General features: G+C 43.9%; 1 long non-coding RNA gene across 1 annotated transcript in view; it reads left to right on the top strand.

Moving 5' to 3' along the window:
* The window catches only part of LOC131463761 (uncharacterized), a 42,095-nt gene that overhangs the window by 18,001 nt on the left and 1,979 nt on the right, over window positions 1-22,115 (top strand). The window lies entirely within an intron of this gene.

Raw genomic sequence — 22,115 nt, 5'->3', positions numbered from 1 at the left:
TCGAGGGCCTTGAGCAAACAGGTTCAGCCCCATTGTTTGTAAAATGGGATGACCAGCTGCCTCGCTGCCCATCATCCCATAATTATGGGACACATAAGGCCTGCAGTTTACTGCGTGCAGCTCTAATGGTAATGATACCCACCGAAAGGATGACTTAAACCGGTTTTTATTTTACATTTTTTACATTTTTAAGCCCCAAAAAATGAAAGTCTGTAATCTGTGTAATCGGTGGTTCCAAATGAAACAATATATATATATGATTGATTGTTATTATTGTTATTATTATTATTATTATTATTAATAATAATAATAATAATAATAATAATAATAATAATAATAATATTCAAATGATCATGGGTTGACGTCACGTACAGAGACAAAGTAGGAATAAAAACAACAATATAGAGAAGCGAAGGCATCAAAAGAGATTCAATTTAATTAAATTGAAAACATTAAAATTATTCAACTCAAACTGTCAAAAAAAAAATAGAGAATTAAGTACATACAGTGATATCAAGCCGTTGTAGTCACTAATCTGAGTTGAAAATCCTATCTGCAAAAAGAGTGTGTTGTATATTACTGGATAATAATAATAATAATAATAATAATAATAATACAATTAACCAAAAACACAATGAATCCTTGTGTCCACAAAGCCTACAATGAAGTTAAGGATCGTTACGTGCCAATCATTCCCTTGTTAACCTCTTGCTCTACAACAAATTGCCCCCCCTCCCTTTGCTGAGTAAACACTTTAGCTGTGTCCGTCCAGTGCACCCCCCCAAAACCCCCGACCCCTCAGAGGGGGCGTGGTGTGGCGCTGACCATGTCCTCATTTGACCCGCATTTCCCATATGGAGAGAGAGAGAGAGAGACACGGCGGGGAGGTCGAGGGTTAAATGACCAGGACTGTTTTACAAGGCAGTGGGGAATTCGGGGGCAAACTGGACGATTGTCCAGGCTTTGTCCTGCAGCCTGTTAACGACTCCATTAAAGGCTGTCGGCCGTGTATTTGAACAGTTATGGGTTATCAATGTTAATATTCGAAAACTTCCTTTTGAATTGATTGATATGTTGAACATAAGGAGTACGGATAAATCTGGAGTGGAAACACTTTTCCACTCTAATCTGCTTTGGTTTCGTTGTATGTATTTTGTCCAGTTCGTCATTCATTGTTTTATTTGTAAAATAGAAATAAAATAGTATATAAAAGATCCTTTTACAGTAGGCATTGAGGTTGTATTTTAATTAGCAGCCCACTCATGATACTCACAATCGCTCCCTCGCTTCCATTCATTTACGCAACAAAACACAGTAATTGATGAAATTGTAAAGCTTTACAACGTATTATTACATTGAAATGATTATTCTTTTTGTTATACTGTATCATAGACTGTGAGTGATGCAGCGGTGACGAGCCGTCCGCACCTCAGCGTCTCCACGTCTCCCTCGCACAGGTTATGAATCTGATTAATGCGGGCTCCGCTTTTGTCCCAACGCCCCGTGTTTACATAAAGAAGCCCAGTGGGACCAGCCCTGGAGGTCAGGGGGTCGAACCCTGGTTGTCAGAGAGCCTTGTGACATTTCTTTCCCACGTTTCCCCCCCCGGCCCCCATTGTCCGCGGCGAGGAGCCCCCCCCTGTTAACGTTTGGCCCTGGGAGGTAGTGTGGCGTGAGAGGGAGAGGCCTCGGGGCATTGGACCCTCAGCAGGTCCCTGGGAAACGGGCGTAACCGGGCGGGGCCGAGGCGAGCGGGGGACAGCATGGGGTCATTTTCCGGCTTGCTGCCCCTCTAAAGGGCTTTGGAGAAGGCTATTGGCCCCTGGAGGAGAGCTGGTGTGGAAGACGGTACAAAGGCCTTTGTGTGTGTGTGTGTGAGACTAAGAAACAGAGATGTGTGACTGACGACACACCTCACCAGGTTTGTCTTGGTGTCTAAATGATTATTTTATAAGTCGGCGACTGATTTTATCGATCAATGATTGGGTTTATGGGACGTAACAAAATGATGATGATTTTTAAATTAAGAACAGTGTAATTTTAAGTTTTTAACCCAATGGTGCTTATACATGATGAATGAAACATGATAAATGACTTCATCACAAAACTTTACACTTTACTAAGACAAAAACACTCCCATTATCAGCCCTGATTGTAATTTTACTTGACACGCGTTTGTTGTTTGCGAGCTGCGGTGAAATGATGCCATGTTTATTTATACCGCAGCGTGATCCCGCAGAATCGACGCACACATTCCTTCTCCCGCTCACCTTTTCCCTCACTACTCACTAAGCAGATGTGCATTTACATTTCGCCTCTTGTAGTCCGACAATGTCATTTGAGGCCAACATGCTGAGCTATTGAATAATAAATAGACATCAGCACAAATGAATAAATAAAACATTATCATTCTGCCATTATCACCCCGTTTTTTCCTCCGTCTACATGGCAAAAAGAGAAAAATACATCGCACATTTCTACTTATGAAAAGGTCATTCGTTTTCCTTTTTTTCTTTCCCTTTTGTTTTAATGTGAACCTGAGATTTCCTTTTTCTGTTTTCACAGTAGAATCCAAGCGAGAAGTAACATAACTACGGCTTTGTTGATCTGTAGAAGGTTTGTTCGCTTGCTGCTCTTGAGAAATGATGGTAGAGACACACACACACACACACACACACACACACACGCACGCACGCACCACGGCTACTGACTCCTGTGGAGTCAAAGAGCCAGAAGCAGCAGAAGGATCTCGGCGGAGAAACAGTCTCTGGTGTACAGTGAGGATCTCTGCCATTTCACTCCTCTTTGGTGCAGCCTTGCGTGTGTGCTGATGACTGGCAGCCATTTTGTTTTTATGCATTAAAGATCCCCCTGTCTTTGCTTCACATCTTTACATTATTTTATTTTCCTCTATCTCCCTAACATGAAACCCTTAAAACACGTTTATTCTTCTTTCTTCTAAAATCTTATTTATTAACCATTAACCCTCTTATGACCGTCATGATAATCATGATAATCAGGCTGCCTATGGATTTATTTTGATTTTATGACTGTAAATAATAAAATAACAATAACTTTCACTTACAACATCTGGCAGTTATTTAACCGTTTAGGAATTACGGTACTGAGAAGCTGACATGACAAACGTGTGTTGTGCTGGTGAATCTCGTCCGTGATTGGACAAGGCTACCGTAATGACAAGTATATGGGCACAAAGCTCTTTTTCTCTGCTTTCCAGTATCCATCCAGCCATCCATCCATCTATCGTCTACTGCTTTATCCTCCACACGAGGGTCATGGTGTGGTGCTGTGCCAATCCCAGCTGGCATAGGGCAAAAGGTGAGGTCACACCCTTGGACAGATCGCCAGTCCGTGGTGTTTGAATGTTCTAGATATCACAAACAGAGTTACGGTAATGAAAAATGCCAAATCCTTTCGGTGATGACAGGATTTGGCAGTAGGGTTAGCCACATTTCATTTTAAAGGCGACATAGACCGGAAGCTCCAATTAACGCTGCGTTTGTGTGTGTGTATCTGCGTCATTACCTTGTTTATGAAACCCTAAAGTTTCAGAACAAACAGTTCAGCCACTGCTGAGAAAATAGTGTTGTATTGTTTTCCTGGGCTCTGCGAAGCGGATCGGCACTTCCCTATGCTGATGATGTCATCAGAAATCCTCACCACTCCTCTCACCACCGTAGCGCCTCCTGGTGCGGGCACTAGTCGGGGCACATCCGGTTGCGTACATTCAACCCCAGAAGAAGAAGAACTACTCTCGTTGTAGCTGCTGAGATGCAGAGCATCCACCGTGCCAGAGGGCGAGCTGTGTATCTGAGAGCTGGCCTACCAATTACGTCACTTCCAGGTACCTGGCCAATCACAGGACAGTGGGAAAGCTCTCGTTGGCTGGCCAATCACAACACAGTCCACGTTCTGGGGGTGTGATTTTGGTCTGAAACAGCGCGGCTGACGAGAGCGTCAGTGAGGAGATATTTTGATCGGCTCGTTTGCAGCGATTAGGAGGTTTTTAACCATGAAAACAAGTTACTATATGTAAGGAGACCTCCATAACTAACATATATGTGGATACCAGCATTCAATGTCACCTTTAATGTCCTTGACACTAAAGTCCCTCTTCCACCTATGGACCCATCTCGACTCCCATCGCCTCGACTTGGCTCGGTCACATCACACGTCCCGGCTCACCCTAACTCACCCAAGATGTGAAAGCTGAGAAGTTGCACGTCAAAGCCAACGTGTGGTTATTACGATTATTTCACTTGCGCCGTTGCAGGAAGCCGGATAATAGCGTCCTTGTCGCCAGAGAGGAGAGAGTTGGGAAAACACCTGTACATAAGGCTCGCCCAAACACTTGGCACAGCACAGTTTAGGTTGTGTTTCCATTACAAAATAGTACGTCCTCAACGTGGGTGGAGTCATCACTGCACGGCTGCATGAAACTGCTGTGACATTGTTTCACACGCAACACACACACACACACACACACAAACACGTGACTAGTGACTTGTAAAGCAGTTGTTTCGCCGCTTTGGGCAGTGCTGTCGCTAAATACACCAGACTCCTCTGTTAAATATTGCGATTTTAGACATTTCCCTGGTAATTGTTGGAGATTAACCCACGTTTTTAGGATTATTAAGTCTTTTTTAACCGATCTAACTGATCGGCATTGTTCGGCTTGGTTCTCGTGTCGGGCGTCTCTTCCTGTGGCCGGCAGTCTGGGACGTCACGCACAGTGTCGCCTCAGCTCGCTTGGAACCTCGCCAGGTACCAGGTACTATCGCTAATGGAAGCGCAACATAACTGTGCAGTGGTGAGGCGAGGCGAGTTGCGCTAGTGGGAACACCACCATAAACCACCCAAAAAAAAGTGTTTTTTGAGCCATGTGACCTGGTGCAGATGGGTCTTTGAGGCATTCCTTTATGTCTGAAGAAGGACCTGGGCCCAAAAAGTCATCCGGTCAGTCATACAATTATTTCTGGGGCAGAACAACTATAGCGTTTTGTACCCAGCACTCGTTGTTTTTTCGAGGTTGGATGTGCACGCCTGTTCACATCTGCTGTACAAAATAACGATAAAGCAGCAGTCTGCTCGAGCTTGAGAGGAAAAGGAAATGAGGATTTTTACTCATGGAGAAAAACAGACAGGCATGGTTTGTTTGCCTCTAACAGACCATGCAGGCTCCTGAGTGCTGTATATAAAAGTTTCAGCGGAACGCCTATTCATCCCATTGCAGGTTTACCTGGGCTGAACGTATTGCCAGTAGAATATCAGCCACGAGAACTATCGCCTGATAGAATCTCTCCACTTTACCAAATCGCAGACAAAAACATTGCAATCTAGCGGCTGATTGCAACTATTTCCCTGCTTCTGTCTTGGGCAGAATTGTTTCTTGGCCCCTCACGAATTGAGTTTATCAGGTGTTGAACAATGGTATTGTGGTGGTTTATCAGGTGTTAAACAGCAGAATAGAACATTGCGGGGAAAAAGGTCGCGAGTTCCTTTTTTGTTTTGTTTCACTTCGCAAAAAACTCAATACGCCGCATTGTTTCAATTTCATCGTGGAAGAAAAAAGACGTCCCGCGTGCTTTGGATGCGCTGCAGCATTTCAACACACATTTTTATTTTCAAATGTATTTATTCATAGATCTGACATTTTACACAACCTCTGAATGCCTGGAAAAAAAAAAGAGAGAAAGAAATCTAATTTTCCCGAGCAGACTCACAACATAGTTTCCCTCCTCTATCGTGTTCCATAGGCTGTCGGATCTGAGGACCGTTCACATGCTCGTTTTCTTCCTCTTCTACGCCTGAACCGTAGATTTATATACATGCCCCTCCTTTGATGACAGGGTAAATATTCACACAGACAGCCAAGGTGCCCCCGTCATTACCCATATGCTGTGTGTTTGCCCACCAGTTAAATTCTTTGGGGGTTGTTTGGTGAGATGAATGGGACCAAAGTGCCGAAGGACATATCGAAGTTCAGCAAACAAAACCTCCGCTGACTGGGCCTCGATGTTTAGCAGTGAGGGATGGGGAAAAAAGAAGAAGAAGAAGAAGAAGAAGAGCTGTTGTACGGATTTGTCATTTAAAGCTGCCGTGACTGGCTGAGAGGTGGAGAGCACCCAGTTGTGCTTGTGCATCGCTCTCTGGTCCTGTTGGATGTGTGGAGATAGCTGAGTTGTCGTTCACCTCAAATGGGGGGAAAAATGAAAAAAAAAACCCTGTCAATATTCATCTATTTAATAATCCTGAATGTGCCGCTCACGGTGCCTTTTGAAGACTGTGGGGTCTGCATTTCCCTTTGATGTTCGTTCATTGTCAGACTCTCTATCTGAAATCTTCCAAGATGACATTTTCTCTTTTTTCATTCATTCAATCCAACCTCAAAGGTTTCCCGCAGTATTTCTCTAGTCCGCGATGCTTTGTTGTACAGAAGATGAGGGGAAGTAGGGGAGGGCACTTGAGTTGGCTGTAGTTCTCCACTAGGATTTGTATTACTGGGTAATGGATACTGGGAGATTTAGGCGAGGATGCTCCTGACAAAATATAGATGTTGTTTTATATGTGACTCGCCTCCCAAAGCATAGAAGTAGATTGCTCCAATTTTTCCCTTCCCCTTTTTTCAGAAACACAGAGGTGCATTGAACACGGACATGTTGTCTCTGCGCACACACACACACACACACACACACACACACAGGTTTGCACGGCTATTGTCCTGAGGACACTGCATTGACTTCCATTCATTCGAGCATTATCCCTAACCTTAATAATAACCAGTTAATAACCAACCTTAACTTAACCACAATTCAAATCTTAGCCCTAAAGATTACCAGTTCTGAAGTCCTCATAGAGAACCCGGGTTTTGGCCTCCATGAGGACTACTGGTCCTGACAAGGACGGTGTTTATACCACAAAAGGTTCTAATAGGAAAAGGACAAAAGAAACACCAACACACATTTATTTTCCTTTATTTAACCAGATTAAAAAAACAAAAACAAACAAACAAAAAAACCTAAACTAAACCCCATTCTAACCCTAACCCTAAAACCAGGTCTTAACCCTCAAAAAGCCCTTTAACACCGAGCGTATCGCTGACCACAAGTTTGCTCAAGCGCATTTGCATTACCGTAATTACACCTGTACATAGTTTACATGTTTTTGTTTGTGCACATTGAGAGACAAAGACTCACATTTAACACTCAAAATCTGTTGTTTACACACAACTGCAGTGTTTTTCCTAAACAAACCCTTTTTGTTTCAGTATTTTAACATGCAGTAAATTGTAAATAACTGCCAGATATTGGACGTTATTGTGGAAAAATGGTCCTCTGGACCACCTTTTATGATTAAATTAAGCAAAAAAAGTCCACACGAACACTGTGAGGGTCAAAATGTCCTCACAAAGATACACATACAAGAACACGCACACACGGGACTAGGACATACAGTAATCTATATTATTTATTGCTTTCTGATGTTGTTAATGTGGTTGTCCAATTGCAGACATAAAGTTTTATGTCAATGACCTCCTCTGTAATAGATTCTAAATAAATAAATAACAGTGTGTTTTTTTTGGGGGGGGGGGGGGGGGGATTAGTTTGATGGATAAGCAATGTAACTGTTAAATATCCTGAAAATAATCATCATTTCAAAAGATTTAATGAGTTTTAATTCCCAATTCTCGGGTTTGTTGGACTGTGATACATATTTTTGGGGTTTGGGGCGATCACATCTGCTTTTCGATAGATATTTGTGTTATTTTATGTCACTTATGTCACAATAGAGCACAATTAACACACAGTGACATTATTATCATTGATTTTACAGCCATTATACTGTAAAATCCATTATTTGCAGCAGCTGCAGCAAACAACCATAAATAAAACATCACTTGGTTTGACAGCGTTTATTTGACGACTTTATTTGAATTAACGGCAAACTATAGCTTGTTCAGTAAATTCAGTGAAAGGGAAATTACTGCTCTCCTGAAAAACGTAACCACAGAGGCAAGGCAATTCAAACTTATCTCCCCACATTGTGGATTTAATGCCACTAAATCACCCAGTATACTTTATTTGAACCATTTAGTGGAGGCATTAAATAAAATGTCACACTAGATCAGGCAGATTTGTCGGACTTAAAATTTAAGCAGCCACTGAACTGAGGTATAAATTTAGATTTAGAAAAAAAAAACCTATTGAATGAAACTCTTAGAGCATTGTGACACTTTGCCACACCATGTCTGTTTCAGTGTAAGTGCAGTATAAGCTCATGTTGGTGTAATGCTTTTTTGGTAACCATGATTCTGTAATTTCTTCATTTACATTCTCGTCATGTAAAGAAACTTTACTTATCTGTGACGAAAGTTTCATCATGACCCTTAATTATTGTGTTATTATAAGCACCATTGCTGCACCAATGGTAAATTGCTGTGGGAACGCCTTATATGGACATCCTGGGGGTGTGTGCTTCAAGTTTTTTTTTCCATATTCTTATATGTTGTTGAGTCAGTTATGTTTCTCTTTTGTTTTTGTTCATAAAAACAAGCGCAGTGAACTTTGAACTGTGTATTTTCCAAATTTGACGTATTTATCCGAAAGCTAAAGATGTTAAAATACTGCCGCTCTGAAGTCTTTATAAGATTAAGACTTTATAATTACTGTCTTTGCAGGCGTGACACCGTCCATTTTCTCCTTTGTGGGACTAATAAAGGTTTATCTTATCTTCTCTTAATGCATCTGCAGTGTCTTTCAGACTGGGCGTTGTCTAAAAGTGGGCGTGGCCGTCAGTAGCAGGTGTGACGAGGCTCACAGGTGCGCTGATTGACACAGGTGCTGCTGCTTAGTGATCACAGTCTCTCCCTTTTATAAGCAGCAACTTGCCAACCCTGGCGAGGCTTCCTACACGCAGGAAGCAGAGCGCACTGAAATGACATGTTTGAACCCAATGTTTGTGTTAAGAAACTGTTGTGTTACTAGTTGTATGAAGCAAAGTGTTGTGGGGGTGTAGTGGTTAGTCCTCTCTCTGGGTTTGTGACCTGGTCAGAGGTGTGGAGCGTGTGGGGGTTTTCTCTGGGTTCTCTGGTTTCCTCCCACCAGCTCCAAAAACATGCAGATTTAGGGAGTAGGTGACCTGTGAACTTGCCTTTTTGCCCCATGTCAGAACCCTTATGTGGAGGATGAATGAATGAAAGTGTTTCTATAGAGGTTCTTTGGCCTGAAATGTCAAACATATCAAAGATAGGATCTTCCTCAACAAGTCACTCAAATAAAAACAGCACATTTCAGCTTTGCTGTCATGTGTTTTCTTGGTTTTTGAATATCCATAATTTGTAAGTGTATGTTTTTTCAAAGTGGACCTCAGGACTTTGATCCTATAAGACAAGACGAATGAACCTAATTGTGTGCCTAATAAAGTGGCTGCAGCCTGTATGTCATTATATTCAAGTAAGGACAACGAAGACGCTCATGGAGTTAAATCTTTTCTTGATTTTTTTTGTGCTGTAGAAGAAGTTTCTTCTTCATCAGGAGTCGGAGGTCCAGCGTTCCTGCTGCTGTGGTTCATGGCAGGAACAAATCATGTGTATAAGGACTATTTGCAAGGCAGTGTTTAGCCCTAACAGTAGCACACCTTTTCCCTCTGTCACTTCAGAATATACTGAACACATCTTCTTTCTACCAAAGCAGGCTGTTTTAATCCCTGACCCATGTCAGTGATGATACAGAGTCGGTGCAGTAAAGTGTCTTTTAAGGTCTCTCTGGAGGAGGTCGGGACTATAGAACCCACACTCCCGCGCTCGCCGCTACACTGTCTAACACCTTCCTCCATTTTTACCCCCTTCTCATATCACATTCAGCTAATTTGAGTCTTCCCGTGTCTTTGTGTCTTCGCCGCGTCCTCCATACATCTTCACCCACATTCCCTCGCATTCGTGCACTCTCACCGTATGACGACCTATACGCCGGCAGATAAGAGGAAACGAAGTCTCGTCGGCACAATTTCTGAAGCGTCGCTTTGAAGCCGTATGTGAAATTGAAGCCTCGCTCGTCTCCGGCTGGTTAACAAAAAAATAAAATAAAATAAGGGCCCTCTCGTTAAAAGCACTTTACCTGCGCTCCCTCTGCGGATCATTGCTCTCATTAAACAGTTTTGGGGTTACATTCAAATTACAATTACTCCAAAGCACTAACCGTTAATGTGGGAGCGAGGGTTGGGGGGAGGGGGGGTGAAGTGAGAGAAATGCTCCTGACATTTCTTTTTTTTTTTTTTACACCCGTTGGAGCATAAAAGAACCCCGGAAACCTGAATATGGATTGATTTCAAAAGATGTTTGGACTGTACAAGCTAAAAAGTTTCAGTCTTATTATGCGAGACTCTGCGGGGAGCAGTTATTAATACAACAATTATGTGTTTTAAGATTTAGAATTGAATCTCTGGAACACATTAGTGCCCTCATGTGACCTTTTTACTCTTATGCAACATACACATTTATTGGTGAGAAACCCTCTTGGGTCTGCCTGCAACATGCCAAGGGAGAGACCAATGTCACCTTTTATTTTATTTATTTTTTATATATATATAAATACAGTAACTCTTCCTTATTTGACACTCTCCCAACACATCACATTTACATTCCCACATTTATGCGACGCTTTTATCCAAAGCGGCGTGCGGTCGGGGGGGGGACAACACCAGCGGCTCCGACACAGCCGGAGACCTTGGAGGAAAATACTGTCGCTAAACGTGTTTTGATAAGACAAAGTGTAAAAGTGAAGAACCCCGAATGTGCACAGTAAGTGCTAGTTAGGCAATATTTAAATGTGGGTTTGCACTTTGTATTATGTGTTCCTCAGATAAAGACAAACTGCCTCTTTTATTGTTGTTTTGTCAGTTTAGTCACCTGCTGGCTGTCGCCACTCACTGCTTGTCAAAAGTTTTCCTTGAAATACAAAAACACAGTGCGTCATTTCTGCCCCTGTGGTCACTTGATTAAAACAGAAAATAGCTATAGTTTGATGTCATGACGCCACATGGGATCATGGGGTTTGCTGTCGTGTTGACTTAAATGTGATGTTTTCTAAGGGACATGCAGTATGAGTGGATCCGTTAGTAACGAATACCAACTAGTACTAATCAATAGTTCCTCCTCGCTCTGATGTTTCATAGAGGTTTTTTTAGAGGTAAAATGTGATTAAATGGATGGTTTGTGATTTGAAATTTGAAGATTTAGTGACATTATTAGTGATGTTCACATGTGCTTGTGGTGGCTGATCAGCTACACACCTGCATGCTGCTCCTGAGCCATAAAGGGGCCTCTTTTTGTTCTTCATTTTGGCTTTTTTTCACCACTACAACACACTCCTGACCACTGATTGACTCCATGCTGACTTCACTACTATTTTGAACTGGCAATCAGTTTGAAATTTGTAATAAAACTAACATCTTGATATTTTGGCCAACCTAGGCCTCAACAGTCACAAACCACAGGTCAAATAAATATGGAAATAAAAAATAAATATAATATTTTTGCCTCGCGTGTGTCATCTGTGGTGTTCTTCTAAAATAGAAAATAGAAAAACCTTGTGTGTGCATCTGACTCACTGCCACTGTGTTGCATGTGCTTGTGTATGCAGTTTTTACTGTATATGTGTGTGTGTGTGTGTGTGTGAGGGCCTCTCCTGGTGACTGCCTGGGGCAATAGCACAGGACGTAATCCCATGTATGCCTCCAGTCTCTTAGCTGCCTGCATAGATGTGGAGGAACGTTTTAGCCCCTGCAGTGTGCCGTAGGGCACGAGTGCTCACCCTTCTGCTCTGCTAACAGACAGCGGCTGCCTGCTGCACTTCCCACAGTTTCCTCCCCAGCTCCCACTACATTTGTGATGTCCTACAGTTCAATTTGCGGCAGTAAGAGACGGATTAAGGGAGGGAGGAATTGACTTTTGACAGCCATTATATGAAAGTATGCTCACTTTCACAAATTTGTATCAGTGTCTGGAGGAGAGGAGCGCACTCTCTTGCCTGGAAATCACATCATCTACTTACTGTATAGTTTCATCTTGATTGGCACTGGGTTTTGCAAACGTTAAAATATCCTTATAATGAAGCCAAAATGTCATGCATTGATGAGGAGAAAAAAAAAAAGTTGGAGCAGACATCCCCTAATGTTTAATTCAGGCTCAGACAATCAGATTTCATTTGACAAATGAATTGTCTCTGACATGAATAGCCAGGTGCAAAAGGAATAATTTTACTTAAAATAAACATCAGGGGAAATTATCCAAGCTTTCCCCCCCCATCCTTTACAGCAGTTAGAGCACATTTTCCTTTGAAAAAGAAACTATAGCTACACTTCTTATGTGAAAATATGCCATTTAATTCATCCTAAATCACAAAGTGCAGCTTTATCAGTGGAATAATGTCATCTCGCCTATAAGTGAGACCCTGGAGGTTTCCCCTTTAAATGCATTTCAGCTGCCGGCTTCTCGTAATTCCCACCTTTTAAAAGTAATAAATAGATACGAAAAGCCTCTGCCACTATAAATGTTAGTATATGAGCGCACCATTCATGAAAGGAACAAAAAAAAAAGTTATAGTACAGTTTATCATTTCTGAATTATTCAGAGTTTTGGCTGCTTAGTGTGACCTTTGCAGTGAGATGTGTTGTCATCAATATCCAGGAACGTGTCACTGTACACGTTTCCTTTCTTTTTGGGGGGGGGGGGGGGGCTTCAATTTAAAGCTGCAGTGGGTAAAATTGTGGTCATTTTTTCCTTTGTTCTCCGTGAAGAGAAATGTATGTATAATTATTTTATAAACTTTTAGATAAACTTCTCAGTCAGTCAGTGTTGCCTTTGCCTCCAACTTAAATAAATCACTTCCTGTGTGCAGCGAGGGAAAGATCTAAACACGATGTTTCCTCAGCAAGGATTTTAACACATGAGACAAAAGCAATCAATCACAGAATGTCCGAGCAAGACCACTGTTTCGATCACTGGCAAGATCAATCAAGAAACAAAGTTGAACCATTTTGATTATTTGAGATGTTTTAATTTATCCCATTAAATGCTCTTCATGAATTGATTTAACTTTTTAATAATATATTATTCTTTTAAGGTGTCACATCATTTGATGGTGGTTTAAAAATGACAAACTACACTCTGCTGTTTTTTATTTTTAGAGCTTAAATGACTCGTATTTTTTCCCACACTGTGGTTGAATGTATCACAGTAATAATCAATATTGCATAATGATTCAGTTCTGTCAGTGTGTGTGTGTGTGTGTGTGTGTTGGATAGTGATATTGCCACTGGTGCTTTTGCTATTTGATGTGCAACCTGTCATCGATTTATTTCTTTCCTTTTACTTCTTTTGTTTCCATCCTTCCTCCTGCTTTATTATTAGCGAGGCCTGACCTCCTGGTGAGAGTTATGATCAGATTTGTCCAGCATGGCTGGAGGGGGTGACAGTTGGACTTGACGATAACTATCCCTCCCTCTCACCACGGTGCAAGTCCGACCACTGATCTCCTCTCTGATGTCCGCGGCTGCAGCAGATCAATAGGTGGTGTAATCGATAGGTCACGATGAGGGATCCCTGAAAGGTCAGCGCCAATCGATTCCCACACTATTGCGCTGCAGCCTCTCAGCTGTTGCACGTCGGCCATTAGGTATTAGACGCCGCAGGACGCCAGGACCCCCCGCCCGCCATGAGTAACATCAGCTAATCCTAATTATTAGTTCCGCTCTGGCTGGAGGGCGAGACGACGACATTTTCTTCATCTTCTGTGTGATGTGTTATGTTGCGATATCATGCCCGGCCCTCAAACCCCTGACTTGTCTCTCTGTGAGACGGTTCCTCGTTAGGAGAAAGTCAGCTCGCCCCCCTGCTGCCTATAGCTGCTGCCGTACCATCATTAAAGCGTGACAGTGCCGTATGTGGCTGGAACACCACCAAGCAAGCGCCTCGGACCCGGCATTCTTGAGCTCCGGGAGACGATCTCGTGGAGTGGAGTTTAGCGGGACGTGCGCACCTGACTTGGCTCTGCAGGGGGAGGAGGGCAGGTTGCACGTGGTAGAGCCAGATCTGATTTTCACCTCGGTCTAGACTGGTGTGAAGTTATGATGGGAGTTTTGACTGGTTTGAGAAATCCTGTTGTGACACAATGGATGTCAGGTAGTGAGTGGATCTCATGAAATGCTGCAATGCAGGAAAAAGCCATCCTTTTATTTACCGTGAATTAGAGCTGGGTCATACTCACCATGTTCCATCGATACATCACATATACGTGACTGTGTTTCCATTCATATTATCACAAGAGTCCGTGTGTTTGACCTCTTTTGTTACGCCCTCGTAGTCTTTGAGCTCAGAGTTGTACACGTGTGGGTCACCACCAGGACTTCCTCAAGCTCAAGCAAGTCTCCATGGTTACCTTGTTCTTGGCCTGGGAACTGGAGGTGTGAGAAGTAGAACCCTGCCAATAATACAAAATAAACTGATTGAACAGCAGACATTGGCACACATGTTCAGCGTTGGAAAAAGGGCCCGTGCCATGGCAAAAGCGACTACGTGGGTTTCTTTATCCCACCGTAAACCCATTTCTTCCAGCGCCTCGTTCCTGAAACGGCATTAGCATAAATCTCCAACCCATGGAGGTAATGATGGCGTGAAATTATAACTGCCTCAGCAGACCTCACTCCCCTCCCTCCAGGTCCAAGGCCTCATCCTTCGATGGAGACCGTCTCCCATGCCTCCTTTCTCTCCTTCCTCCCCATTCTCCTTTTTTGCCTCGCAGTCCCATTCAAAGGGAATGTGTTACTGAATTTGAAATTGAGTGCCCTTCTCTCAAGGACCACAGCTAATGAGACATTTTGCCTTGAAATCCAGGCTGGACGAGGGGAGGAGGGGAAGGCGGGTGGGGTTCGGGGGGGGGAGACCCCGATGGGCGAGGCCCGGAGATGATAGCCACCCATGTACGTCAGGTGTGAGGCTGTCCAGATCTCTCACTGCTGAGGAGGTGTGGGGGGGGAGGAAAGGTGATTTTTCTGAGAGTGAGAAATAAGCATAAGCCTTTATAGAATGAGAGAACCCTTCTCTGGGTCACCTGGGGCTGCTATTGTGAATCCAAGAGCTGACTTAAAATAGCAGGCCTGTGTGATGAGCATGTATGTGCAAAGAGAAGGAGAACACCTCCCCCCTCCTCCCCCTTTTCCTTTTGCATACATGTATTAGGAGCTATAGTGAAATAAAATAAGCTCAGGGGTCTAAGGAGAGATGGGAGGTGACTATTAGACTGAGATGGAGGGAAGTACACTGGAGTGGGCCGGAGTGAGTTGAGGAAAGATGGAAAGATGGAGTGTGGCGAGATGGAGACGAGAGTCAGAGAGGACGGGAAAGAGGGTCAGGTCCATAGAAGCAGGTACACTTGACAGTCTGTGGTCGAGGGATCATCTAAAAAGACGCTGCGTGGGTGCGATGATGAAAGGAATGGAGAGAGTTGCGTCCTAGGGGGTTCTCCCATTAATCAGAGGCCCCGAGGAGAGAACCGTGCAGCCGATGGGCCCCTGGCCGCTGCTAGCCACTGTCATGCTAATGAAAGAGGCTCAGGGTGTGAATAGAGAGGATAGCTTGTTACCGGCGTGCTAATTAATGCATGGGGCAGGGCTGTGTGTGTGTGTGTGTGTGTGAGAGAGGATTTTATGCATTTTAATGAGTTGTCTGTGTACGTGTGAAAGTGTGTATGTGTGTCATTTCAAGCCTGCAGTGAGATTGATGTGCGACATAGATGTAAAATAAAAACACGAGAGCTCAGGAGAGCAGAGCACGACAGAAATAGAGAGAGAGAGAGAGAGGAAGTGTGGTTAAAATGACCTGAAAGTCACATTTTTCATCATGAATTAGCCACGCGGTCGCTTTCATCACACGTGTGTTATTTACTCAAAAAAAAACACCCCCTCGCCTCGAACACGGTGTTGGCAGACACAATCTCGTCTCATCTACTTTCCTCACGACGAGCTACAAAGCAATGACTGCTGCTTATCGGTGGCTCTTGTCTCGTCATGTCCCAGACTACGTTATTCTTGGGGAAGGGTCAGACGGCTCGCTCTGTCTCGCCACGCGGTTCCCACGGAAGCGGAGGGACGGACAGAGGGACGGAGGGAGGGACTCGTGGACGGCCGTCGGCGCAGCATATGGCCCCGAGGCGACGGCATTGTCTGAGCTGTTTGTCCACGATGTAAAAAAAAAGCAAAAAACACACCAGCATTGTCCCACGTGTCACTCACGACACGACGTAGGGGCGTGTCATCAAAGTCTGTGACCTTTTAATTTGTCTGTGGCCTCTCCCACAGACTCTGTGCCCCACTCTGCTTCTTTAAGACTCCATCAGTCTTATCGGTCTTTGACAACGGACTTGTTTGCCGGATTCATTTGAACCCAGGAATAAAATTCATAAGCAGAGAGACAGAGAGAGAGAGAGAGAGAGAGAGGGGGAGAGAGAGAGAGAGGTTGGTTATAAAATGCTTTAATGACCCATACAAACCACATTTTTGTCTCTCCACAGCAGGAGCAAAAGGTAAATGAGTTCAAATGACCTGACGTTATGAGTTTGTGAGAGAATAACTACTTTTGGCTGGAATGTGAATTTCAAAAGGAAGAAGAGTTTTGCATTATACTTCCTCCATTGGCACAAAAACATTAGTGTGTGTGTGTGTTGGTTAAAGAGAAAAATCCAATTAATCTACAAGAAAAATAAATAGATCCTTCTTTGTACCTGTTTTTCTTAAAAACTGTATTTTGGCCTCTTTTTAGAACAAACATAAAAATAATATATATAACTCAGACAGTAGAGCAAAGACAAGAAAAACTCACATTAAAGGTGGAAAAAATGCTCAATTTATAGAGAACGTACGTTTATGTGTCACAGTCTTTGCAGGATTAAAATAATCTTCCAGAGCATCCACATGAAAATCTCAGTAGATTTGACACGTGTATGTTCCCATACAGTTCCATGAATCATCTCATGCAGTTTTAACAGCCCGTTTTACATTTAATCACTTCAATCACACCAATAGTGGAGTTAACATGAAGAGCGGATAAATCGCAGGTAAATCCCTTTTGTTGTGTGAAGACAGCGCGTACTGTAGGTCACAGCCTTGTTTCTAAGAGTGTGAGACACACTGGATGTTGTATACCGCCTCCTTTTATGCCACCCTAGACCCCCCCCCCCCCCCCCCCCCCACACACACCCCAAACCTTGTCCACCATGTAAAGTGCTATTATAAAAATGTCAAGGGGTCTCTCTCTCTCGTCCTACCTGTCAAAATCATGTGCCATTATGCAAATCACAGTGTGAACACACACTTTCAAGGATTTACATATAGGCTATAAGTGCTATAGGCAACGCTGAGTTCAGATGATTGCAATCCTAAAACCTGGAGAGGCATATAGTGTGTGTGTATATATATATATATATATATGTGTGTGTATATATTATATATTACATATATGCATGCATATAAAATAATGAGTAATGTTTCTATTATCCTTGTTCTTTTCACAAAAAGTACAAAAAAAATACACATTAGAAGCAGGAATCAGTCTTAAGTCGACCGCCTGTTGAGAAAATTGTAGGACAGACCTGGGTTTTCTATATTATATAGAAACTTAACATAATGAAGATTTTAGTCCAAAACGCCCATAAACTGCATTAAAATGGTTTTCCAAGTAGCGATTATATAGAAACACGTGTATGATTGTATTATTTTTACCTGGAGTGGTTTTTGTGCTTCTGCAGAGATGGAAATTGTATGCACAAGGAGGCATTAGAGGTGGAAGTATGTCATTTTTTTTTGGTACCCGGAGCCAAGGGTCAAGCCTATAATGCACCCATTTGGACGGAGGGCCATTAAAGCCATTTGCCGTGACTTTGCCTGCTTCTTAAGCAATGACACAGGTCCTCACCTACGAGGAGGAAGAAGAAGAAGAAGAAGCTGTGCATCCCCTCGTCCACACGTTGTACTTACAGAACAGAATCAAGGTAGCTGCTCCACGGCAGATCAGGGCATCCATTAGCCGCCGAGCGAGCACACGAGTGAAAAACACAGAGAGCAAGAGATCGGGCCTTGTGTTTCGACAGCGCCGAAACCCCAACTGCTGCAGCGTTGTTTGTTTCTCAGAGCAGAGGAGAAGTCATGGATGTGGTTTGAGTGACAGTGAGCCGAATGTACGCCGACACACCGAGCTGCTTCACATTTTCTCTAATTGCTCCATATTGCCCGAGCTTGGCACTCATGTAGAGCATGTTGAGAGGCGTCTCTCTTTCTTTCTTTTTTTTTTGCTGCTGTGATTTGGCATACAAAGGGAAAATGGGAGGCAACGGGGAGGGCAGAAGAAGAGCAGGGAGGAGGAGAAGGAGGCATTCTATTATTCCTGATAGACTTACACTGAAGGATAGAGAGGTGACGGCCTTGTTTGCACAACTCTGTGGCATCGCGACAATGCTGTGCGTTAAATCTGGTGCCAGTTAAAGCAGCAGCAGTGCCAGCGCGCCGCGTGGATGACACCAGGTGCACGTGCGTGACGGCGGCGAGAGCGTAGGCCTGCGAGGAACTCATCAAAGTAGAAACAAAGACGAGGTTGTGAAGGGGAGGAAGCAACAATGCGGGCGGCAGACGCGGCGTCAGTCGTGATTCATGGTGCGCCGAGAAGCTCCGAGATTGGAGGAGATCCTTGTGAGGGAGGGGGGGAAGAAAAAGCCTCCATCCTTGCTGATGCTATTTTAATTAAATAGTTGCTAGGATACATCGTGCAGAACGACAGGGGCGGGTGGTGTGGCACATGCAGGCACACACCGGGTGAAGGGAACGGTGTGTGTGTGTGTGTGTGTGTGCGTGTGGGGACATGTCCCTGAGCTGTGGAAGCACATCCCCCTTTTTTTTCCACACCCAATCTATAATAAGCATTTCAAATGTGAGACGTATTGACATGAAATACAGTGCAGCGATTTTAAGCTTTTCCAAAACTCTCTCTCTCTCTCCCTCACTCCCCTCCCCTCCCTTTATTGGTCTGTCTTTTTCATTTTTCTCCCCCCTTTCATCTCCGTGACAGTGCCTTTCACCTCCACTGGTGACTTACTGAGGACTAGTGCTCCCATCATTGCACCCTTGGATGCCAGACGGTGGCGGATGCCACGGGCCCCGTTTGCCCTGGCAACCGTTCCCGTTTCATACCAAGCCCCTCCTCCTCCTCCTCTCCCCAACACACACACACACACACACACTTCCTCCTTACCTCCATTACCTCTCCACTCCCAGCCTTCGTCCACGACTTTGACCACACAGAAACCCAGACAGGTCACTGATGGATGGGGTTGCAGACAGCAGAGAGCCCCTTGATGTTGGAAATAAATCTGACAGGCCTCACTGGATAAGGCCAAACATAATCTTTCTCATTGACTCCAGGCTGAAGGATGTGTGTGTGTGTGTGTGTGTGTGTCCCTTCTCTTTTTTTTATTCACACACACCCTTTCTTTATTTCCAGCCCCCCCCATCCTCTATCCTCCTCCCCCCCCTGTGCCAGCAGAGATAATGCCATAATTTACAGCTATGCATTGTAGAAGATAAATGATAGTTGCTTTTCTTGCTTAATACGCATACACCCTCACAAATAATAGTCTTTTTTTTTTCTTTTTTGTTGTATAAGAAGAAAAGAAAAACCTTCAAAGGGAATTCTCCGCCTCTCTCTCTCTCTCTCTGTGTAATGTGCTAAAAGTGATATATAATTCTCTGTCTTTCATTAGAAACAACATTGATAATGATGAAGGTGTCCTGGGTTTTCTGTCCTTTTTCCATATTGTGGTGTGAAATATTGCATATTGGTAATTCTTTGTATGTCTCCTCGGTGTATAGAGCCGGGGGGGGGGGGGGAAACACACACACACACACACACACACACACACACAAATAATTTTGCCAACGCCCCCGACTTAATAAATAAATCCATTTTTTCTGCACGCTCCCTCCTTCCATCACATTCCGGTGTCCCTCTGTCCTTCTGTCCCTCTGACATTGTGATAGAGACACTGATGTGTGAGCTGTGTGGGGGGGAGAATAAGCCAGAGGGCAAACTGTCCAGGGGCCGGTTTACCCCCCCCTCGGGGACCACAGGTCACGGCGAGAGGTCAGAGGTTGTTGGGATGCAACAGGGTGTCAATACGTGACCTCCTCGCAGACAAACGGGGGATCAAACGGCGAATTAACTCTGAACAAGCTTGTGCGTTTAACGCTGGTTTAAAGAGAAAATACTAATACTCATTTTATGGTGATGACCCTGGAGGAGATGTTGCTGCTTTCTTTTTGTTAACCTCTCAAGAGAGAGACAATGCATTGGCTCTGATGAGGGGAAACTTTATGTTTTTGGACGTGCAAAGGCTAAATTTAAGCATCTTAAATGCACCGTGGTTAAAACAATCAAGGTCAAGTTAAATGTGTTCAGTGTCCAATGCTTCCTTTGTGATTCCGGGTGATTTTAAATCCCCTCGACACACAAACATGGCGTAAACAGCGTTAAATTGCATTAATCAGCGACATGTGAGCTCGGCTTTATAGCAAGGTGTGGTGTGGGAAGACCTGGAGGTTGAACTTTTTACTTTGAATGCAATGTGCATCATCGGCCTAATGGAATATAACGCTGGGAAATGAGGTCTGGCCGACCTGCAGGCACGCAGAACAACAGTGTGTGTGTGTGTGAGGATGCAATTACAGAAATGCATTTGTTACTGTACTAATTGTTCCCGCTCCTGTTTGTGCTGCCGTTTGAGGCCCAAAGTGAATCAAAGTGTCCACAATTCAAACATGAAAAATGGATGAATACAGTACAATTGTGCATTTCTTCTTCTTCTTCTTCTTCCTTTTTCTTTAATAAACTGTCAGTCAACGTGCTGCGTGAATGACACTAATATTATATGATGCAGCATTCCATATCATCTAAGGCCTGTCCTCCTCCTCCCCCTCCCCCCCCTCCTCCTCCTCCTCCTCCTCCTCCTCCTCCTCCTCTCATTATCATCATCATCCTCATTCGGACATGAAAGCGGCAGAGAAACAAGTGCGGCGCCATCGCTGAGGAGGAAACCTTGATCTCGGGGGCATTTGCATTTGTCACCTAGCGCCGCTGGATGTGTGAATGCGTTGCCATGGGTGCGCTCTGATTGGACGGCCACTGAAAAGCTGCCGTTCTGCTAATGCTCAAAGCAAGCGTGCTCGCTCTTCCTCCTCTCCCTCTCCCTCCTCCTCCTCCTCCTCCTGCCTCCCTGCGCTGTCACACTCAGACAGTGGCACTAGGGGGCAGTCCTCTCTGCTGTGTCGGTTGTTATTGTCCAATGGAAGAGAAATGGGACACAGCCCTGAGTTTCAAACGTGTCCCCACTCATTTATTCATTCGTGTGGATTAGAATTGAGAAATCTATTAGGTTCCCTTTTTTTTTTGAGCTTAATGTTCTGCCTTCTCACTACTCAGGGAAAGGCGGTTAGACATTAAGCTGTGCACTGTTGTACCGCGCACACTCGTGCTAATTAATTTGAAATGTGCCATTAATCTTGTGAATTTTTCTTGTAAATTCCTGTTTTTTTTCAACTGATGTTATACCAAAATTGCGTTTACAGCTATTATTTCTATTTACGTAACGTACCGGCCGACGTACGGGGAACCGATTCAATTAGAACGGCGACAGTTTGAATGTCAAATTAAAACTGCGTCAATTCAACCCTCGATATCAGAAGTATCAGCATTAATGAAGGTTGTCAGTGTTAATATTTAAGCACTATAAACACACACACACACACACACACACAGTCCTAGCACTGTGTCTCTGCTGTAGTGTCTTATCTTATCGTGAAGCTGCTAATTAAAGGCCGAAGCAGGGAAGGCCCCCGGTGGGGCAATGTTCATCTGGAGATGAATTAATGTAAGAGCAGTAGTGATTACCACGAGAGCAGTCAGCCATTTCAGCAGCAGCAGCAGCAAGACCTCACATTTTGACCGTGATGAGATTTAAATGTACTTTTCTCTATGTGTGTGTGTGTGTGTGTCTGCT

The sequence above is a fragment of the Solea solea genome, chromosome 8 (assembly GCF_958295425.1).
Source record: "Solea solea chromosome 8, fSolSol10.1, whole genome shotgun sequence".
In the NCBI taxonomy this organism is placed as follows: domain Eukaryota; kingdom Metazoa; phylum Chordata; class Actinopteri; order Pleuronectiformes; family Soleidae; genus Solea; species Solea solea.
Note: the sequence above shows the minus strand (reverse complement) of the source record. Positions and strands in the feature narration are given on the sequence as shown.